At 44.2% G+C, this 19,774-nt stretch overlaps 1 protein-coding gene across 6 annotated transcripts in view; it reads left to right on the top strand.

Moving 5' to 3' along the window:
* The window catches only part of NTRK2 (neurotrophic receptor tyrosine kinase 2), a 663,657-nt gene that overhangs the window by 112,063 nt on the left and 531,820 nt on the right, over positions 1 to 19,774 (top strand). The window lies entirely within an intron of this gene.

The raw sequence follows: 19,774 nt of genomic DNA, 5'->3' as shown, positions 1-19,774 counted from the left end.
GCTTGCTTAAAATATTAAGCAGAAATAAACTGCTGAACTAAACACTGCAACTATACTGGAAGATTCATGTTTGGAAGCATCAACTAAGCTGCATACACGCCTGAGTGAGATGCCAGAGTTTAACAACTTACCCAGAGTTCCTTGTTTCTGTTTTTCATTATGGTTGTGCCACTCTATGGGCCTCATTACACGGAATGCGGTAAGGGTTTACCGGTAACGGTAAGGGCACCGGTACCGGTAAACCCTTACCGCCTTACTACAAGGTCCCTTTGCGGGACCCAACCTTAACGGCTGGTGTAGACCAGCCGTTAAAGTTGGGACCCGCAAAGGGACCTTGGTGCAAATTACGGTACCGCAATTTGCGGTACCGTAAGTAGCTCCTTCCCCATTCCCATTGAGCCCTTTCTTGGAATGGGGTGGTAATTCCCCTTTCCTCCATGGTGGTACCGGTATGGTACCTGCGGCAACAATGGTGCTAATAGCATCATGGCTTACCGCATTCCGTGTAATGAGGCCCTATGTTTCTAAGCGTTTTTGATGCACAGGAAGGAGCAAGCCTGATTAGAAAATGTGTTGTTTTCCTGCTTTATTACCTTTGGGAGACTTATTGTCTTTCATACTTTTCAAGAAGTTGTCCTTTTGGTGCACACATTTAATGTGCATGTAATTTGTAAGTATTGTACTTTTGTAGTATAGTAATGAGTTACTGATTATTGCTGGGAGCCAATCTTTTTTTCTCCAAGTAATTTTACAAGCCCTTTCTGCTCATGAATGTAAAGTCTCCCCTTATGCGTCTTCTGGGTGGCTTCTGGTGTTCCACAGGGGCAGAGCAGGGCCTCTGCGATGTCCATCCCTGTTGTGGCATCACAGGAGAGTAGAAAAGCTCTCTACGACCACTGCCATTGCCTGCTCTTGGACGGGAGTAGCGTGCCTGTTAGCCGGTAGCCGAGGCGAGAACCTGCCCAAGACTTAGCTGGGACCTGTGCAGCCCTGTTCTCTGCAGGCCTCCAGCACACGAGACGAGACGGGCATCATGAAGAGGCAGGCTGAAGCTGCTTCAGAGAGCCAAGGCTGCTGCTCTCCTATCAGATCTATGAGATGTGGTTTGGGGGGCAGAGAGAGGATGCTCAAAAGCACCCGCAGGCCCCTGGATTAGTCTTTGCAACGGGGTGAACACAGGCCCCATGTGTGTTGGGCTTCCCACCCAGAGATGTGAGAATGTGTCGGCGGAGTACCGCACATGGGTAGGCGGGGTAAGTCTCAGCACATCGCCGTCCACTATAGTAGAGAGGTAAGGAATATTCAATGAGGTCTTTCTTCGCTTTTTGTTGTGTGTTTATTTTCAGCATGCTCATGTCGAATTATCACTTTATGACGCGGGTGCCAGAGGAGCTAGGGCCAAGGCCTAAGGACGAGAGGAGAGGGTGAAAGTACCGAGAGGAGGAGAGGAATAAGATATACAAACAATAATTTTCTTATTTTGAATTAATGCTATTAGCTCATATTGAGCATTACACATATTAATACATAACATTTGAGATACAAATATATTACCATATTTCAAATTATTAAAATCTTCACGTCTTTCACTAAAATTGTGTATAACATAATAATGGCAACATGTAAAATACATCACACACATACCCATTGTGTTTCATATACTTCATGTTTCTAATTATTAAACATTTAAAATTAATTCATAATCTTATAAAACCCTCTTACAATGTAATCTACCCTATTATTGATTCATGATAAGCTTATATAGTGTTGTACTGAACACATATTTTCATACACTATCACCCAAATGAAATTGGTACTCATTTATCGACCTCAGAATGATGAAAGGCTGAGTTGGCCTTGCCAAGATTCGAACCTGTGACCTACAGATTACAGCAGCCAGCACTCATCCAGCTGAGCTATCTTACCGATGCTGTGTTCATCAATGAACTCTTTATCTACTTCCATAAGCAATATAGAGCAGTGTGCACTGCCTTATTCTTGGCATTCAGACAATACTGCCAGAAATGATCATCTCTATTTGCAAAACCTCCCCAGTAGCGACATGTACAAAGCCCCCTTTTCCCTACATTCCGTTAACACATGCTGCACAGTTTCTTCCACAGTCTTCCATTTACAAATAGGGCATGTTCTTTCCGATTTAGCCATACCTTTTCCAGGCCCTATAACTGTCAAAACGGGCAGCCTATTTACGCGTAGAAGTGGTATAAATCTGCACAAACTAGGGTCCGGACAAATCAAAAGATACCTCTGGGGTTTCATGAATGTATGGACTACACCTGCCAGGGGTTTATATGTTCTTAGGCGAGCCTTAGGATCCTAATTATTTGTCCATTTTATTGGTGAATTTCTTCTCTAACTCAAAATGTTCACACCCCCATTTGGGACACCAGTCAATCAGCTCAAAAGCGGCTCGTACCAGGACGTATAGCCTTCTGGTTGCCCCACTTCAGATGCATGGCCCAAGTGTTTTAACATGGGAGATTTTTGGTTGGTTCTCGATTTTATGTAAAGGAGACCTCTCCTTTTTAAAGCCATAGCGGGCAGTGACATCAAGCCAAGTTCCAAGCGTAATGTCTCAATAAGGACACACAGGGCCATGCCAGCCATACGCCTCAAAATGTCCCCTCAATTACTTTCAGCCACGCCTGGTCCCCTATTGTTAGTGCCTATAAGCCATACAACCTAATGGCACAGAAGCATCGCTTATAACATGTCAGGAAGCCTGAGGACTCGGTTACAAACTTACGATAAATGCGGTTAACACTGCTGCCTTCCTACTAGTGGCTGAAATGACTTCCGCGTAGTCGCTGCTAGTGGTTGGATCAAGCCCCAAGTATTTGTAATTCGCAACATAGTCAATATGATTTTCTCCAGCAACAAATAACGGCTTTGCAGTTCTCCCGGCAGAAAAATGCATCATCTTAGTTTATCAAAGTTTTTTTTTTCTTTTGCTTCGTGCACATGTCTTGTTGCTTGCCTAACTGCCTCTTCTGTTTTCTTGCGAAAGAAATAATTGAAGAGCCCACCCATTCGTTCCTCCCCCCTGGCCCTGAAGTATTGTCAATAGTTTGACCGCTTTGTCGGTCTGCCTCTGCATTTTTGGTAGTTGTAGATCTAACAGATTACCATTGCCCTTTCCAAGATTCGCCCACATAAATTGAGGAGAACTTTCATGGCAAACTGCATTGCGGTCCTCACCGCCGGTAAGTCCCTACTAGGTGTGTCAGCAGTGACAACGCTACTCGTGCTGATGCTTGCACTCACATTTACACACCAGTTTGCTGAAGCTGGTAGTCTCTGTGACCCGACTACAGCGGCCCTCACTTCTTCACTAAGTGTAGTTTGGGCCACCTCTATAGGACAGACACTTACCAAAGAGGCTGTCGCTGTTCCGCAGGCAATCGTGATATGTAGGGAGTAGCATCATTCTAATAAATCATTATTATGAATGGGGGCTGAGGCAATTTCGCCCTCGTCGTGCCACTCACGCTGTTTACTGCTGCCTCACTTCCATCGGCGGTTGCGGGGTCCTTAGCCAACTTAGCGCCATCCGGCAGGAAAAAAGATGCGATTCTACCACCAGTCTTCCCGTTCCCATTAACCATATTTCTAGTCGGGGAGCTGGTAACAGGTACATTTTCTCCTGCTGCGTGTTCTTCAGACGCCATATTCTTTGCATGGACTGTACTCATTGACTTATTTTTACTTTACAGGGGTTAATGCCGCAAGTTATAGCAGTTCTTTTTTTAGCTGACTTTTCCCAGCATAATAGTTTGCTTCACTTTACGGCCATAGGATGAGCACTAACTAAAAATTGCAGTCCGGTTGTAACAAGCTGACCGGGACACGAAGAAGGCCCCCCCTAGACCCTTTGCTAAAGGCTATGCACCAACTGGCATACCAGTGGTATTATGGTTAATGGTCAGTTTCAAAGGTTATCGGTAAGGTAGTCGGATAAAGCCTACAAAACGTTCAGAGCAATAGACACAAGCTTTACCAAACGTAAGGGCGAAAAGGCCTGAGAATTCCACAGGGGTTGCTGTGGAAAGGCTGCTCAGCCGAGAGCTAAGCGGGGCACGGTCATCACTCAGCGCCTTGCCACCCCGAGCCTTTACCCTCGTGCTCACCTTCTTCATAACGAGGAACTGCCTCCTCCAAGGCGGTGTTGTGTTGACACTTCTGCACTCTAAACACTGCACTCCTCGTCCCTCGGTCCTTCAATCCATGCTCCTTTCAATGCTCCTTGCTCTGACAGCAAGCAATGAACTGGATTCAAGGAATGGACCCACTAACGTGTGAATCACATGTCAAGCCGCACTGCGTTTCCGGGACGTTCAGTCAGTCAATCATGCAGCCGCTTCCGACACAATGCCATCAGATTATACGTCACATTATGGTTTTGTTAATGGAAAATGTCCAAGAAAGAGAGAGCAAGAAAGTATCGAGAGAGAGCATGAGAAGGGGCAGTAGTCCTCTTCAGATGGAAGTAGGGGGACATGGCTTTCTAAAGCGTGGGATCTTGAACACCCTCCCAGGTGGTTTTTGGAGAATGTTGCCACTGTTAGGAAGGTAGAATCCCATGATTTGAAGGGTATTTCAGATTGGTTTAGCATAATGAGTTTTCTGTAAAATGTGGGACCGTGATCAAGGCAGAGAATTGTCGATAATAGTTTTCGAAATGAAAAGGGTGGGTCAGGAGATTTGTCAGCAAACAAGATTTAAAAAAATACTTTTTCTTGAAACTTCTTAAGATAATACAATGTAGCTAGGTATCAAATTACACAAACCAGAGAACTGCCGCTTCCCAATGGAAACATTTGCCGTTTTAACACATCCAGCATGATTGGGTAGTCGTACGGGGGACATTACTGAAAAACAATTATAAATATAGCAGTAAGTAGCACGGGGAGAGACACACCATACATAAACCAAAGACAGCACATCTGTTTGGGTTCACAGACTGTCACAAACCTGACAGATTTCTTAGCACACTATTTATTTCTAAAGTGGCCCCTGGACTGCTAGAGAAACCCCTTACAACCCCAGATGCTCCATAATGCAGTCAAAAATGTTGGCAGATACGTACATCCAGCCTGTTGCTTGTAAGGAATGGGACAGGCCATGCCACTATTGCTGAGCTGGGATGGCATCCAATCAGACCCCTCACTTTACCAAAGAGTTTCAGCGCATGCTTTTTTCTTGCACCCGAGTGCAGAGTCTCTGACCCAGAATAGGCAAGAACACCAACCGTGTGATTTATTGTCTGACATGAGTTGTCTAGGTCAATGTTGTCTTTTCCCCAGCACTTGCTCGTTCTCAATGTCACTGGGCCTAGTAGGATCCTTGTTTTTGTTCTCCTTTGTTCCCCTCCCTTGCCTCGCCGCGCTCTGAAACACTTGTGTATGAGCGCAATACAATTAAAATATCATCTCATATCATAATGAAAGGATTTCTCCTCTTTGCGAAACGGCCAGACAAGTTGTTTATTAGTGTTGGTTGGTGACTATAGAGTGTATTGCCAGATGTTTCTTGGTTATCACAAGTCCAAGGAAAGAAAGCAGGCTAAATGAATAAAGCAAAGTGTCTGCTTTCTGGATAACAGGTGGAGATGAACAAGAGGCCGAAGAGGATGTTTCAACCAATGACTGTCTCTCCTAACGCGGGAGGGTTGGATACCAGTACGAACTGCTAGCTATTGTTCTATTCATGAATAGGCCACCCTGGCAGGCAGTGGGGATGATCTTCCTGTCCCTGTAGGCCAGAGTGGGCAGCAAATCATCACGATGCTAAATGTGCCCGACACTATTAAGCCGCTTACTGGCCTGATGATCGGAAGAGGAGGGGAAGGTGGCCTAGTGGTTGAGCTGACTCAGATTGCCTTCCTACTGAGCTGGCTCCCACCGCGGAATGACCACCATATGCCATCCTCCAAGCTCCATTATTGACTAGTGTGGCCTGGATAAGAAAGCATGGAGAGGGAGAAGTTACACTGAAGTCAGACTAGGGCACATTAGGGTAGCAATCACTTAATCAGAAATCTCACATGGGACCAACCATGACTTGAAGATCCGGCCTTTTACAACATTTGGGAGGTTTGAAAACTTGTGATGAAAAAAGGATGTAAGAGGAAGACTGAGACTCTCATAGAACTTCTGCACTACACAACTCTCAACAGGTTTGGAAGATTAGTGTCTCACTGACGGTAGAGGAGAAGGTGTTTGAGATGGTGTTGCCTTCATCACATGAGAAAGTCATGTTTGACAGGAGGAAAGCAAAGCAGAAATTTGAGAACATTTGGAAAGCTATGTTAGACTGGGTAAATGTAAGCAATGGTGTCGGAGAAAGATTGCTATCCTTATATGCCCTAGGCTGACAGGTTTACCCTCTCTCCCCAGATGCTCTCTTATCCTGGCCACACCGGCCCAAGGCCCACACAATGCTGCACTATGCCTGTGGCTGCACAAACTAGACATCCTATGCAACACTTTAACAAAAATGTGTTTAACCAAAACAAATACAAACAGAGAATTTTCTCAAAAAGGATAAAACACAGTTTATTGAATATCACAATGAGAATGATTCAAAATACTATAATAAGCAACATGCAAACCTGTGAATTAATCAAACTATATCTATACACCAAATATTACATCAATTCACATAACCCCACTCACACAACAGAACACATATACTATGCAAACCAATATATATATATATATTTGTGAAAGTGTGTTTATATGTTCTGGGTTGGCTCCAGCTCCATAACAGTTGGTGGGCTCAAATGTTGGCACAAGGTCAGCATACCAGTCTGGGGTGTACTGACGATAGTGAAATTTGACCAAACCCACCCATTTGCCCTGCACAGGACGGGGTCCAGTTCTGTGCTATCAGTATAGGCGATTTCGGGAGATTGATGATTTTGTAATTGTTGACCCCAGCCCCACAACAGTTGGTGGGCAGAAATATTGGCCCGAGGTTGGCATACCAGTCTGGGGTGTACTGGCGATCGTGAAATGTGGCCAACCTCACCCATTCGCCCTGCACAGGGTTGGAGCGGAGTTTGGCCCTGTGCTATCAGTATAGGCTATTTTGGGAGATTGGCGATTTAGCAATTTTTCAAAAATAGGAGGTTATGACATAATAAAACACACACAAAGCTATGACAGACCCCCACATGCATGTCAGCTACAGACCCGGGCAACACCAGGGTGTATGGTTACTGATTTATATAATTTAAAAATGCTGCTGTTACGTAATACCATCTGGCACTGTGCATCTGAAGTAGCCATGTGCCATTACTCTGTAGAATGTGACAACTACTGTTGATGATCACACAACCATATTGAACAAGTTCATTAAGTCTGATGTTCAAGTTCCACATGCCTACTCGAGTTTCGGCTCTTAGGATTTCCACTTTTTCAATAAACACATCCTTCTTCAGGCCAGACACATTTTGGTTTTTTGAGTGAGACTTAACAAACAACTGTCTTGGTGATTTCTTTGCAAGGAAAGGCACTTCAACACATAGAAACCCTCTTTTCAATGGCTGATACGAAACCTGTCCCACACGAGCACCATGGCAACCTGGCGACAGGCAAAGGGACACAAAGTGTGTGTTCAAAAATGTGTACATTTTTCATCGCTCCAACAGCCTGAATTTTCAGTTACCGCACGTCAAATAGGTCTGAAATGTACTGTATTGGACCGTGATCAGGACACTGAGGTCATCTTACAAAGTTGAGCTCCCTGCAGAGACAGAGAATCACGGATTAAAACCAGCCTGCTCCAGCGTTGCCATGTTAAGAAATGTGTAGCCTGGGACTTGCTGCTAAGTAGGAAGCTTACTTTTTCTTGGCAGTGTGCCTGGGATTGTGCATGTGGGAGGCGGACATGCGAATTCAGTGAAAAGGTGAATAGTGAGTATTTTCCCCAGTTACAAGGCCTTCTTTCACTCTCCACTCCACCTTCCCATGTCAGTTCCGTACATGAGATGTAAATTAAACGTTTCATGAACTTATCACTCGCTCGTCAGAGGTGCAGCAACCATTTTTGAATGTCCACTGCTGGCCCTCGTTCTAATGCGATGGACATCGTCAATACCATCTGTCCATAGAAAATGGCAGACACAATAATGTCTGAATCTATGGAGTTTGATGGAACAGAATGGAAGTGTATTTTTTTTACCCCATCCTTTATTTGACGCTTAGGATGGGTGAGCCACATGTTTGTTTTGAGTTTTAGGCGTACATGAGGCTAGGTTCCAGACTTCCCTTTTTCATAGGAAGCACGTTTGTCTGGATTTCTCATCATGCAGGAAACCCGACTCTCAGCGAATATTTCATGTTATATTTGAAACATCGTCGGAGCTCCTTTTAAAGCCGAAAGGACTTTTTAGAGTCTGCAATGCCCTTTAGTAAGCCAGGATTCCCAGGAACATTCGAGCGAAAGCCTGCCGTCAGGCACGTCGCGTCGCACCACGCAATGTTCCCTCTACGCTGCAGAGGGTTCCGTTTCACATGGTTCCGCTCGTCGTGTTGGGGCCTGGCTCCCTTTCGACTCGAGGCAGACAGAGTTGTCAGGCCCGCTTCCTCCCAACCCTCTGGGACTGCTAAATCGCGGAGAATCTCATCTCAAAGCTATGAAGTCACTTCACGTAAAATGTCATTTTCTTTCCCTGTGCGTTACACCGCCCCGAAATTACAAAATAGGGAAACGACAGAAGCAGGTGCTCAGAACAGCCGAATATGAGCAGGGATTGCAAGCCAGTCTTCTGTGAAAAAGCACAAACGTTACAACTGACTTTTGGTTTTTGGTTTGGAATATATACCCCCTTGTATCGTTCCATTTGGTGGTCTTGTTTCTATTCTACTCCGCTTCTGAGGGCAAGCCCCGGTGTAATGCCGGCGCAGCCAGGTTGGGAGAGCGGGCCCCAGTGGTGCGAAGGTGGAGATCCCTCTGCTACCTCCCTATCTGATCTTTGGCTGCCCCCAAACCTTTCTGCGCCACTGGGTGACGTCACCACCAGGTGTGGGTGGCACCGGGAAGGGTGGGGGGTATGGACTGGGGGTATAGGTTGGGTGGCTTTCTGGGTGGGAGTGCAGCAGCTGCACAGCTGGAAAAGCAGCATAAAAGGGGTTGCTTCAGGAAAGCAAAGTGCCTCGCCTCCCCTTTTGTCATATCGCCGCTGCTGACCCTCGCCTGGATGAGTTACTCCACAATAAGGGTCACCTTGGAAGGATGGAGTTTTCCCTCCCACCCGACCTCATTTTGCCAAGGCTGAATTTTTTACAGGAATGTTTCATGGAAAAAGGACTTTCCTCTCCCAAATCATGAGGCCCCAAAAAAGGAACTGGCAGAACATGGTGCTGGGGCAAAATGCATTTTATGTTGGATTAACAGTAGAAACAAGGGGACCTGCACACTAAAATCAGAGTGCTGTGACTTTGTACGTTACATCACGTGTGCAAATATGGAACTGGGCGTAAAGAAGCTGGACCGAAGAGGATACTTAGGCAAATTGGGACCAGCAGAAGAAGTGGCCATGGAAAAACTGTGCAAAGGGTAGACACGCCAAAACTGAGAGTCATTCCCACAAACAGTTTGTGGATTAACGAAAGAAGCATGAAACTTTAAAACGTTGCCCCTCTCCAGCCTTCTGTAACTTAGAAGTGGAATTTAACACAAAGGGAAGGAAATATTTGTATCACTAACCCCTAAAATAGCACCAAAAGAAAGCTGTTTTGCTAATTTGCATACCCATAGTGCTTTGCTGTGTGGCTCTGATCGCGAGGTGAACTTCCAGTGATGGCTTCAAGATGGTGCTGTGCATGTGTCAATTTTTAGCTAAAATAACCTATTTAGTATCACCTTGCAGATAGAAAGTTTTTTTGTTTTTTTTCAAACCCACCAAAATATTTATGGATAAAGTAACATCTAATAGTATTAAACTCCTCTCCTTGGTTGAACTTTGCTTTTTCAAGAGCATGCGTAACAATATTTTCTAATCAGGTGCCACTCTACCACGAGCATGTCCATGACTTGGGAGTCGCATGACACAACCAAAATGCGCCTTTTTTATGCAACACACAAGCACAGCCAGGCGCAATTCACACAAAGAGCACATTGAGCAACGTGTCTAGGACAACGTTTATTCATTACAATCTTCAGTATTTTGCAACTTCCCAGTGCGAATGAAATTACCACCTGGAAAAAAATGGCAATGGTCCAATAAACATATCCGTCCAATTTATTTTTTATAAACACTGCAAAGGACTAGGACTAGTGCAAACACTTACTTTGTTCAAAAAATCCATCGAATGAACACGTTTTGTTTTTTGCACTAGGCAGGCACATTCTACCACAGTGATAATTTCACTTGCATCAGTCCAACGTTTTTGTAATACCGGCCGATATGTTTTCATGAATCTCACCAGCTGCAGAGAAAATAGTTCAAGCCTCAATGTTTGCGAATTTGTCTTCTGTGGCAGTAACACTAAAAATGACTTTTATATGGTAATTTCTATCACCTAGAACGTGCTTGCCACCCACCTTGCTTTGTGCAAACAGATCATGGGAGATCGCTCCACACTCAACACGGTGCCCCCTTAAACTCTGTCCTTCTCCATTTGAGCCTTGAGAAGGCCTTCCTCCAAACTTGAGTCATTAAGAGTTACTTTTTCCTCTAAGCCTTTGGCCCATGGTTGTACGAAAGGTTGGTTTTCAGGATATACATCCATGATGTGCTCCCTAGGGCCTGGAAGCACGTTGACTTGAAACGTGGTCACTTCCTCATCCAAATGCAATTCATCAACAAGCCTGTATAGAGCAAGAGTTGCTACTTAGCTATATCTTCAGCAGAAGGTATACCCTTTTCTATTGCATCAAACTTCAGTTAGATGGTCCAGGATCCATTGGTATCCAGAGAAATTCCTCCTGCATAAGGAGCATATACATCTACGCAAATGGATGTAACCTTCTGCGCCTTCATTATATCGGATTTTGATATACATCGCGTTATGCCCAATTCTTCCTGCTTCTATGTATCCTTATTCTTGGGGATATAGGCAATGTAAATGATACGCAATGTATTGTCTTAAGAAGCATGAAGGTCTAAAGAGATAACAGGTGCAGATCTCTGAAGCAAGCGCTTATCTCCCTGAGTTACCTTACTGCCTACTTTCATCAGCCGGGCGAAATTGTGGCATAGGCCTATCAAAACTTCTACTCCATCTACTACTAGGAATCCAACATGCATGAAAAGGTATTTGGGGGGGCAGAAAGTGCAGTCATGTATCCATGCTATGTGAGCTACATTGGATTTCTGAGCCTTACTCCCATAACCACATTTAGCCAACTAGCAAACACCCTTCATCTGGTCAATGACACCCCAATGCACACCCCTACTAAACATTTATAATCACAAGACAGCTAAAATAACGCCGTTCCCATGCTTAGTGCTTACTTCAATCCACCAAAAGAAGGTCCCGGAAACTCATCTAATTCCAAAACCCTATGAAAGCTACATAGACATTTTCAGTTCAACCCCAATTTTGCAGCAATCATTATCTAACTGGACAGGATTCCAAAATGGCTCTGATTTCCTTCTTGGCATATACAAATTGTAAGACAATAACGTAGTATAGTTGCACTTGGCAGCCTCTCTCCAAGTTGAACTTATAAGTGCCCTTTAAAAATGCCTGACCCGGGTATATCAATTGCTCGACTTGGTCTTGGTCAGTGGCTACCTACTTTTGACTTGCTCATTGAGATTCCAGGTGCTTCCTCAATGACTTACACTAGGTTAGTCTTCAGGAAAGAAATGGGCATTCTGTCAGTAGATACACCTCTACAATCCTTGCCGTGCCTTATGACTGTGAGGGTCTTTGTGATGTAACATGTGCATCATTGGTTACAAAGGGAGGAAGAATAGCTCAGAGGCAACACATTTGTCTTGGATGCAAGACAACGTGGCACAACACAGGTTTGAATCCTGATCCCGCACTTAGAAACCACTTGCTGGTATTAAGTGTGTTATAAATGAACAATAAATAAGTGCTGGTGTTGCTGCTCCGCCTTATCTTTCCTTTCAGAGCTGTATTCAAACTTCTGCAGTACGCCCTAGTGTCGCCAGCGCCATGTTCTCCCTTTCAGTTGTTGGCTCTATCATCTCCCCAGCAACGCAGTTATTGATGGTTGGAGTTGCTTTCTTGGGATTGATGCAGCTCAGTGGACCCACCTTCCATCCTTCTTCCTTTGATTCATTCAAGAACAGCTGTGTTTCAAGAACTGTTTTAAAAAATATCCTTTTTGCATTCATGTCACACCAGGCCTTGTGGTATGTAGTTGTTGACATGGTGTGTTCCAGTTAATGAGCCAGCCTGGTGCACACCTGATGACTTCCTACAGGCTTCTCACCATTGGCACACATGGATCATCTGCTGTGGCAGTATTGGAGCATTGACCCTCCTCTTTCCAAAGCTTCAATGATCCTCCACTTCATGTTTTGGTACTGCAATGTAAAGCAGAAAATCCATTCATGTTACCTTCAACATGAGTGATCTACCTACCTCATGTGTGATCTAGCTAATCAATATAATCCACCTGTTTATAAAGGAAGAGCAATTGTTTGTTCTACTCAAAATCTGCTAAAAACTGCTGCCAAATGGTGTGCTCAAGACAACACAGTTGAAGGCACCTCTTATAATATGGAACATCCTAAGGCCCCATAATTATGGAACTTTTCTGTTCGGCTGCTTAGAAAATTATAGAATTTTCAAATTCCATTCTTCACTTTGTGCCACTTCCTGCTCAGACTACTTTTCTCAGGCCTTCTTTGGATGGGTGGTGAAGCTTTCTGTTTAATCAAGCCTAACAGTGTTTCTCATTCCACCCTTGCTTGCTCACCTTAGTCTCACTGTTTCCAGGTTAATGATAAACATCTATTTGCCATTTTCCAGGATGTCTGTAGTCTCATGTTCCCTGGACTCCTCCATCACTTCTTAGCACTATAAACACTATAGCACTATGAGCTGAACCATCATACTGAGGCATTAGGAAAAAAGTGAAAACTTGGCTGTTCACTCAAGCACACCCATAGGTACCTTGTTCACTCTGCTCACACATATGTGGTTTTGCAAACCTGATCTTTGGTCTTTCTTACAATACACCTGTAACACTACCTGCAAAATTGTTTGATACACTAATATACTGTGATCTCTATTGTGATGATTAATGCCTTCCAACTGTACCTGTGCTCTAGCAAGGTGTTTCACACCTGCTTACCTGTAACCCATGACTGTAAGATAAGCTTTCGTATATGCGCCCAGATACCCCAGGGTCAGGAGCGCTTTATACATGTACAAATAAATAAATAAACATAAATCAAATCAATCTCAAATTCGCCCGGAAATTGCATTGCTTTGGACTTACCTGTAAACCAACAGAAAACATTGCGACAGTGAAACTGAGTCGAACATTCTTTAAGAAACGCTGACACTGGAGTGTGCACTAATGCAGGAACCCACTCCATCCCATGACCTCAATGTGTGGTCAGCAAGTCCTCTAGACAACAATAAAGGCATCTATTTATTTATTTTACTAAGAAAATGGAGAGAAAGAACATGATGTTATTGACCTCACTTAGGAGAGGACATTTTCTTCTCTTGAGTTGTCAAGGAACTTGAGCCAGGTTCAAAATAGGGCGTCTATTGGCACGCGGATGAAGCGGTTTCAGGAATGTACTAACCCAAGATCATTCGTTTCTTACAACCTGTTGCGTGAATGAGACCAAGCACTTCATTGGGCACAGGCGCTTTTCTTTTTGAAGCACTTAGAAGTGTGCCTCTATTAATCCACGCATAAATACATTTGCTAAAGCAGGTTGGTGCTACTGGGTTGTGAATTTGCCAGGACATGTTACTGAATGATATTAGCACTGGGGCAAACTTTGCTCTGGTGCAAGAATGCATTGAAAGCATCTGTTTTTTTGCACAGAGCAATTTTTACCCTAGTGCCAATACCATCTAACGTTGGAATTGCATCAGTGTAAAGGTTCTGTAACCTGGCTCCTGTTGAGCAAACACCCCATGCGTGTATTTTAAGTAAATTCCTGAACCAAAGAGCGGCCCAATAGAAATCCACTAGAGGGTAGATGGATGCTGCTTATTAGAACATGTCTTCATTTTGGGCATCCTAGAGTTCTTGAGTTAAGCATGTAGTCCAATAATCGTATCCTGTTCTTGAGTGGCACCAGGATGTGGAAATACGTGATTGTGTCCCATTTCTATTTGTAGCACTGTGTGTTAGCACTTCCGTTTGTAAATATGTCCACTTACATTGACTATTCTAATGGAAATGCTATAGAAATTGATCAAACATTTAGAATGTTTTCTAAAGGTTGGCCAAAGGAGACACTTTGACACTCTTCAATTACATACTAGTACGATGTCAAATATGGTGGACCCCACATATGTGCCATTCATGCACAAGGAGACCACGTGAGCACATCAGAAGGACTAACCTTCTCCCAAGCCTAGCTCCACCACTCCCTAAGAGCGTATCTACTACAGTAATTCGATACAAACAGTTCATTATGACTAACGCCCTTAGCACACAATGCAATTCTATGTTGCACCAGAGGAACAGTCCACCATGCCCAGTGTACATCAAATTGCACCATAAAGCTGGAGATAACACCGGAAGGAAACACTGAAGAACACATGGTACCAAAGTAGAACACACCATTCAACCATACTGTATACTGTGCAACCAAGTGTTCTGAAAGCAGTCTGCCCCTTGGGGCGGGGGTTGCTTGTGAAATATCAGCTTCAGAACAGGACACTCCCAGGAGATCTGTCGTGAAGCCGAGTTATCACATGCACGAGCACCCCATGTTTGAACAAGCAGGCACTTTCAGTAGAGTCAGCAGGACACTGAATACAGAAACAGCCAAAGTCTCACATACTTATTGCAGCTCTTCAACCTGGTATATATGTCCTCCGATGTACAGAAATCTTTTCTAAGGGCGAATAGTGTGACCAATCAAAAGTGCCTAGCCCAACTTCTATTACTGGCTCAAAAGGTTTCATACTGACTCACTATAAGTGGTGTTTCAAATTTTAAATTGTGGACATCATGTTCCCAGAAGGCTCTTTGCTTTTATGCAAATCGCCAGGATTGGGTTCAATGAAGAGATACTGTATTGCGTGACCTGGCCTGGGGCCTCACCCCTCAGCCATGCCCCCTCCTCCCCACAGCCCTGCTCCTAGGCTGAGTTCCCCCAGTAATTGTTTTCCATTTCCAGCGCTGGTGAGGGTGGGTGGGAGAGTTGTGAATGGGTGTGGACATAGAGGCACCAGGTTGTGCATGCCGCTAAACAGTTCTCTTTACTCCAGAAAAAGCACCAGAAACAAAGTGCACTTCTTCCATGAAATCAAGCGCAAGTGCGGTTCTGCTGCTGAAATGCAACAGCGTCTGTTGCCACGACGCTCCTTCATGACAACCCTGCAACTGGGAGCGCTGCTCACCCAGCAATGTCAATGGCGCGATTGGACACCTCTGTTGTATCCACGGACTGTACAGACTTATAATACCAGAGAATGTGCGCTCACCTTCTTAAATCACAACATGCGTTCTGCCTAGCACTCTAATCCTCTGAAAATCAATCCCTGACTCCATGGCGCTCACACATCCCCTTCACTATTGCCGTGCATGTCTTGCTAGCTTCCACCCTGGAACCACAGAGAAGGGGGTGTGGGAGTTTTCCGCAGGAGCACTGTCATCTGGGCACCTCGGGGATGAGTTTAATGTGCACTCGCTAAAGTTCTGCAATGTTTTAAGACCACAGGACCGGAGAAAGGCCATTCATTCACACCCAGTGCACAAGTAAACCTGCAGGTTCTTTGCTCTCCCTTAGTAATGTGTCTAGAACGTGATACATTCTCGTTATACCCCCCCGCAGTCACAGAGCACCGAGGGCCGATGTGCTTGTCATTATGCACGAACAATCCATCCATGTCCTGACCTTTTCTAATCCATGCAGTGCCAGCAGCACGGCCTGATCTGCAAAGCTACCCCTCAAGCATTGAGCATTCTACCTCTACGGAATGTGAGCACATTCGGAACCCTCACCCCTGCTGAAAGGTCTGATGGTGGACATTCTCTGTGTTACCCTGATGGCCACGTGCCCCTTTACTCCTCCCCCTCACGTGCTTCAAGCTTCCAATCAACGCCTTTTGCAGATCATGCCAGGGGATTGCAGGACTGGAGGGAATCTTTTTTTATTTTTTTTTTTTATTATTTATTTATACTTTATACAATATATACAACATATCACCAACAGCAATGTTAACAAAAACCAAAAACAGGAAGTACACAAAAAGAATTAATAAAAAAATAAACAAGGAAGAAATAACCTAAAAGCAGTCATTAAACACATTCCAGATCTTCTCATATGTAGACAATTTACATTTCAATTTGTAAATCAATTTCTCCGTCCGTGACAGGTTATGCATTTCCTGTATCCACTCCTCATAGGAAGGTGAGACCTGCCCTTTCCACCCACGGAGAATCAACCTCTTGGCCACAATGAATGCACGAAAAATCAACTTCTTGTGAGCTGAGCTGACATCTCCGAACCCAGAATCATCACCTAGGATTACCGTCCTAAAATCAAGGACCAGCCCACCTCCTGCAATCCTGTCACACAGACTACAAACTTCACACCAAAAATCTCTGACTCTCACACAATCCCACCACATGTGTTCCAATGACCCGACTGCCTGGACGCACCCCCAACAGTTAGAGTTATCAGACATGCCTCTTTTATGCAATGTTTCAGGGCACCAATACACCCGGTTCAGGATCTTGATCTGTCGAGACCGTTCACCTAGATTCAGAGAGCACAAAGATACATTACTACACATTTTCTGCCAATCATCCAAATCAATCTCTGATCCTATTTTCTCACTCCATACTCACTCCATACTCTCCGCAAATTGTCATTACTCCGAAAATGTGACACCATTAGCTTGTAAAGCCGACTGGCCAGACCGCCACACTTCCCACTAGAGCCTGTCAGCAAAGCGCACACATCCAAAGAGTCAGACCAGTCAACCTCACCAACCGCCCTCTTAAGCCGTCTATATGCAGAGTCCGATAAACCCTCAAAATTCCATCTCTCTCTCAGCTCTGCTGCAGTCAACCATCGATCATCATTCCCCAAATCAGAAACCTGTTTAATATCCATCAAAAACCATTCAGGCCAAAAAACTGTCCTCAAATTGTCCCTAATCTTAGGATTCAACCAGAAAGAGGCACTCTTATACTTGAATGCATCCCGACCAAGCCATGATAAAACTGCAATCCAAGAATTGCGCAAAAAAGACGTTGCCAACAAATCACCACCCTGAATCTTGGTATTTGTGGTCAACAAGGCTGTCGGCCCCAGCGGCCCATAGGCACTCGATTCTGCTACCGCCCAGCTGTCTAATTCACTAGTTAAAAATGGAACAAAAGAATGAGCAGAAAAGGCCAAATGGTAGGCCCGAAAATTCGGTACCCGCAGTCCACCTAAATGAACTGGAAGCTGTAACTTCCATAGACTAAGTCTTGGTGGCTTTTTGTCCCACAAAAATTCCTGAACTAGGAGGTCCAAATCATTCCAGTAACAGCTCTTAATTTTCAAAGGAAGCATGCTAGATATAAAGTTGATCTTAGGAGTTGTATTCATTCATCTTTACCCCACAAAGAAAGATTAAGCAAAGACCACCTTTCTAATTCCGATTTACATTCTCGAATGACCACACTCATATTCTCATCCACCATCTTGGAAAGAGGAAACGTCAGCCATACCCCCAAATAACGCAAGCGAACCTTACACCACGTAAACCCCTGCCCCGTAACCAGGGTCTTATTCGTCAGAGGCAACACTTCAGATTTCAAACGGTTAATTTTATAGCCTGAACAATCATGAAATTCAGACAATAGCCTCATCAAACTGGGTATGGAAACTTGCAAATTCTCCAGTACCAATAAAAGGTCGTCCGCATAAAGCCAAGCCTTTTGTGTCACACCCCAACAACTCACTCCGTGCAAATCTGGGTCATGTTTGATGCTAACAGCAAGAGGCTCAATTGCCAAAATGAACAACAGAGGGGAGAAAGGACAACCTTGACGCGTGCCGAGCTCCAAACTGAAAGGTTCTGAAATTACTCCATTAGTCCTAACGGCAGCAGTCGGTCTGGAATATAAAAGAACAACCCAAGAGATTCATCCTCACCCAAATTCATCCTCCTCAGTACAGAATATAAATAATCCCAACTAACCCTGTCAAACGCTTTTTCTGCATCAAGCGACAGGACAGCGGCATCACAGTTCATCCTTTCCGCCATTTCCATAGTAAGCAATAACCTCCTGATGATACTAAATGTACGCCTATTTTTCATGAAACCTGATTGTTCGTCTCCAATCAAAGTAGGCAATAATTGCACCAGGCGCATAGCTAGGACCTTAGCAAGAATCTTATTATCTGTATTGATTAGGCTAATCGGACGATAACTGGCCGGGAAATTACAATCTCTACCTTTTTTCAAAAATACCGAAATAGACGCATGATTAGTACTTTTAGGCAGCGTCTCAGTCTATTTGCTAGAAACAAACACATCTCTCAAGAGCTCCAAGGCTGAGTTCGGAAGAATCCTATAAAACTCACAAGGAAGGCCATCAGGGCCCAGGGATTTGCCTGTATTCAGCGCAGAAATCGCCCCTTTGATCTCATCCACCGTAATCTCAACACCAAGTAGATCATGATCGTTATCCAAAACCTTCGCCATCGGCAAATTACCAAAGAAGTTCTCACCCTCACCAGTAATACCAGCCTCATTGCTATACAGATTCTCATAGAAGTCACGAAATATCAAGTTAATTTTATTTGGATCAAATGTAATCCTACCATCCTTGTCAACCATAGACGCAATTGCAGACTCCGAAATCCTTTTCTTCAACCTGTATGCCAACCATCTGTCACAACGTTCCCCCTTCTCAAAATATGTACATTTAGAATAGAAAAAGCCTCGTTCAGCCCTCATCGTCAAAAAGTCTTCCATTTCTTTTTTAAGTTTCTTCAAAGTCGCCAAAGAAACAGAGTTAGTCGGATCAAGCATCAAAACCCTCGAGATCCCACTAATACGTAGATCTAGATCATGCCTCTTACACTCCTCCGTTTTCCGTTTACCACACAACAGCCCTAAACAGACACCATGCATACTGCATTTAAACGCTTCCCACGTGTTCTCTACACTGATCTCCTCCGAGCGATTCTCCATAACAAAGTAATTCGCCTCTGAAACAATCCGTTCTAAAATGTCATCATCTAACAGGGTAGACGTGTTCATCTTCCATGAGAAACTTCTTTTACACTGAAACTTCAGTCTCAACTTCATCTCAACAGGGACATGATCACTCAATAAAATATTACCAATACCACTTGAGACGACACTCTCCGAAACATTCCCACCAGTAAACATCATGTCCAATCTAGAGAACACACCATGTGCACTAGAAAATAAACTGTATTGTCGCTTGTCTAGGTTCTCCAGACGCCACGTGTCTTTCAAATCATGTTCCTCCAAGAGTGAATGAAGCGCCTGATGATGATAATCACAACGTAACACAAGCCTGACCTGACTTCTATCCAAATCAGGATCAACTACCGTATTGAAGTCACCCCCAAGCAGAATATTAGGATTATTCAAAT

This window comes from Ambystoma mexicanum, chromosome 6p, assembly GCF_040938575.1.
Source record: "Ambystoma mexicanum isolate Mex_15411 chromosome 6p, UKY_AmexF1_1, whole genome shotgun sequence".
Lineage (NCBI taxonomy): Eukaryota > Metazoa > Chordata > Amphibia > Caudata > Ambystomatidae > Ambystoma > Ambystoma mexicanum.
Note: the sequence above shows the minus strand (reverse complement) of the source record. Positions and strands in the feature narration are given on the sequence as shown.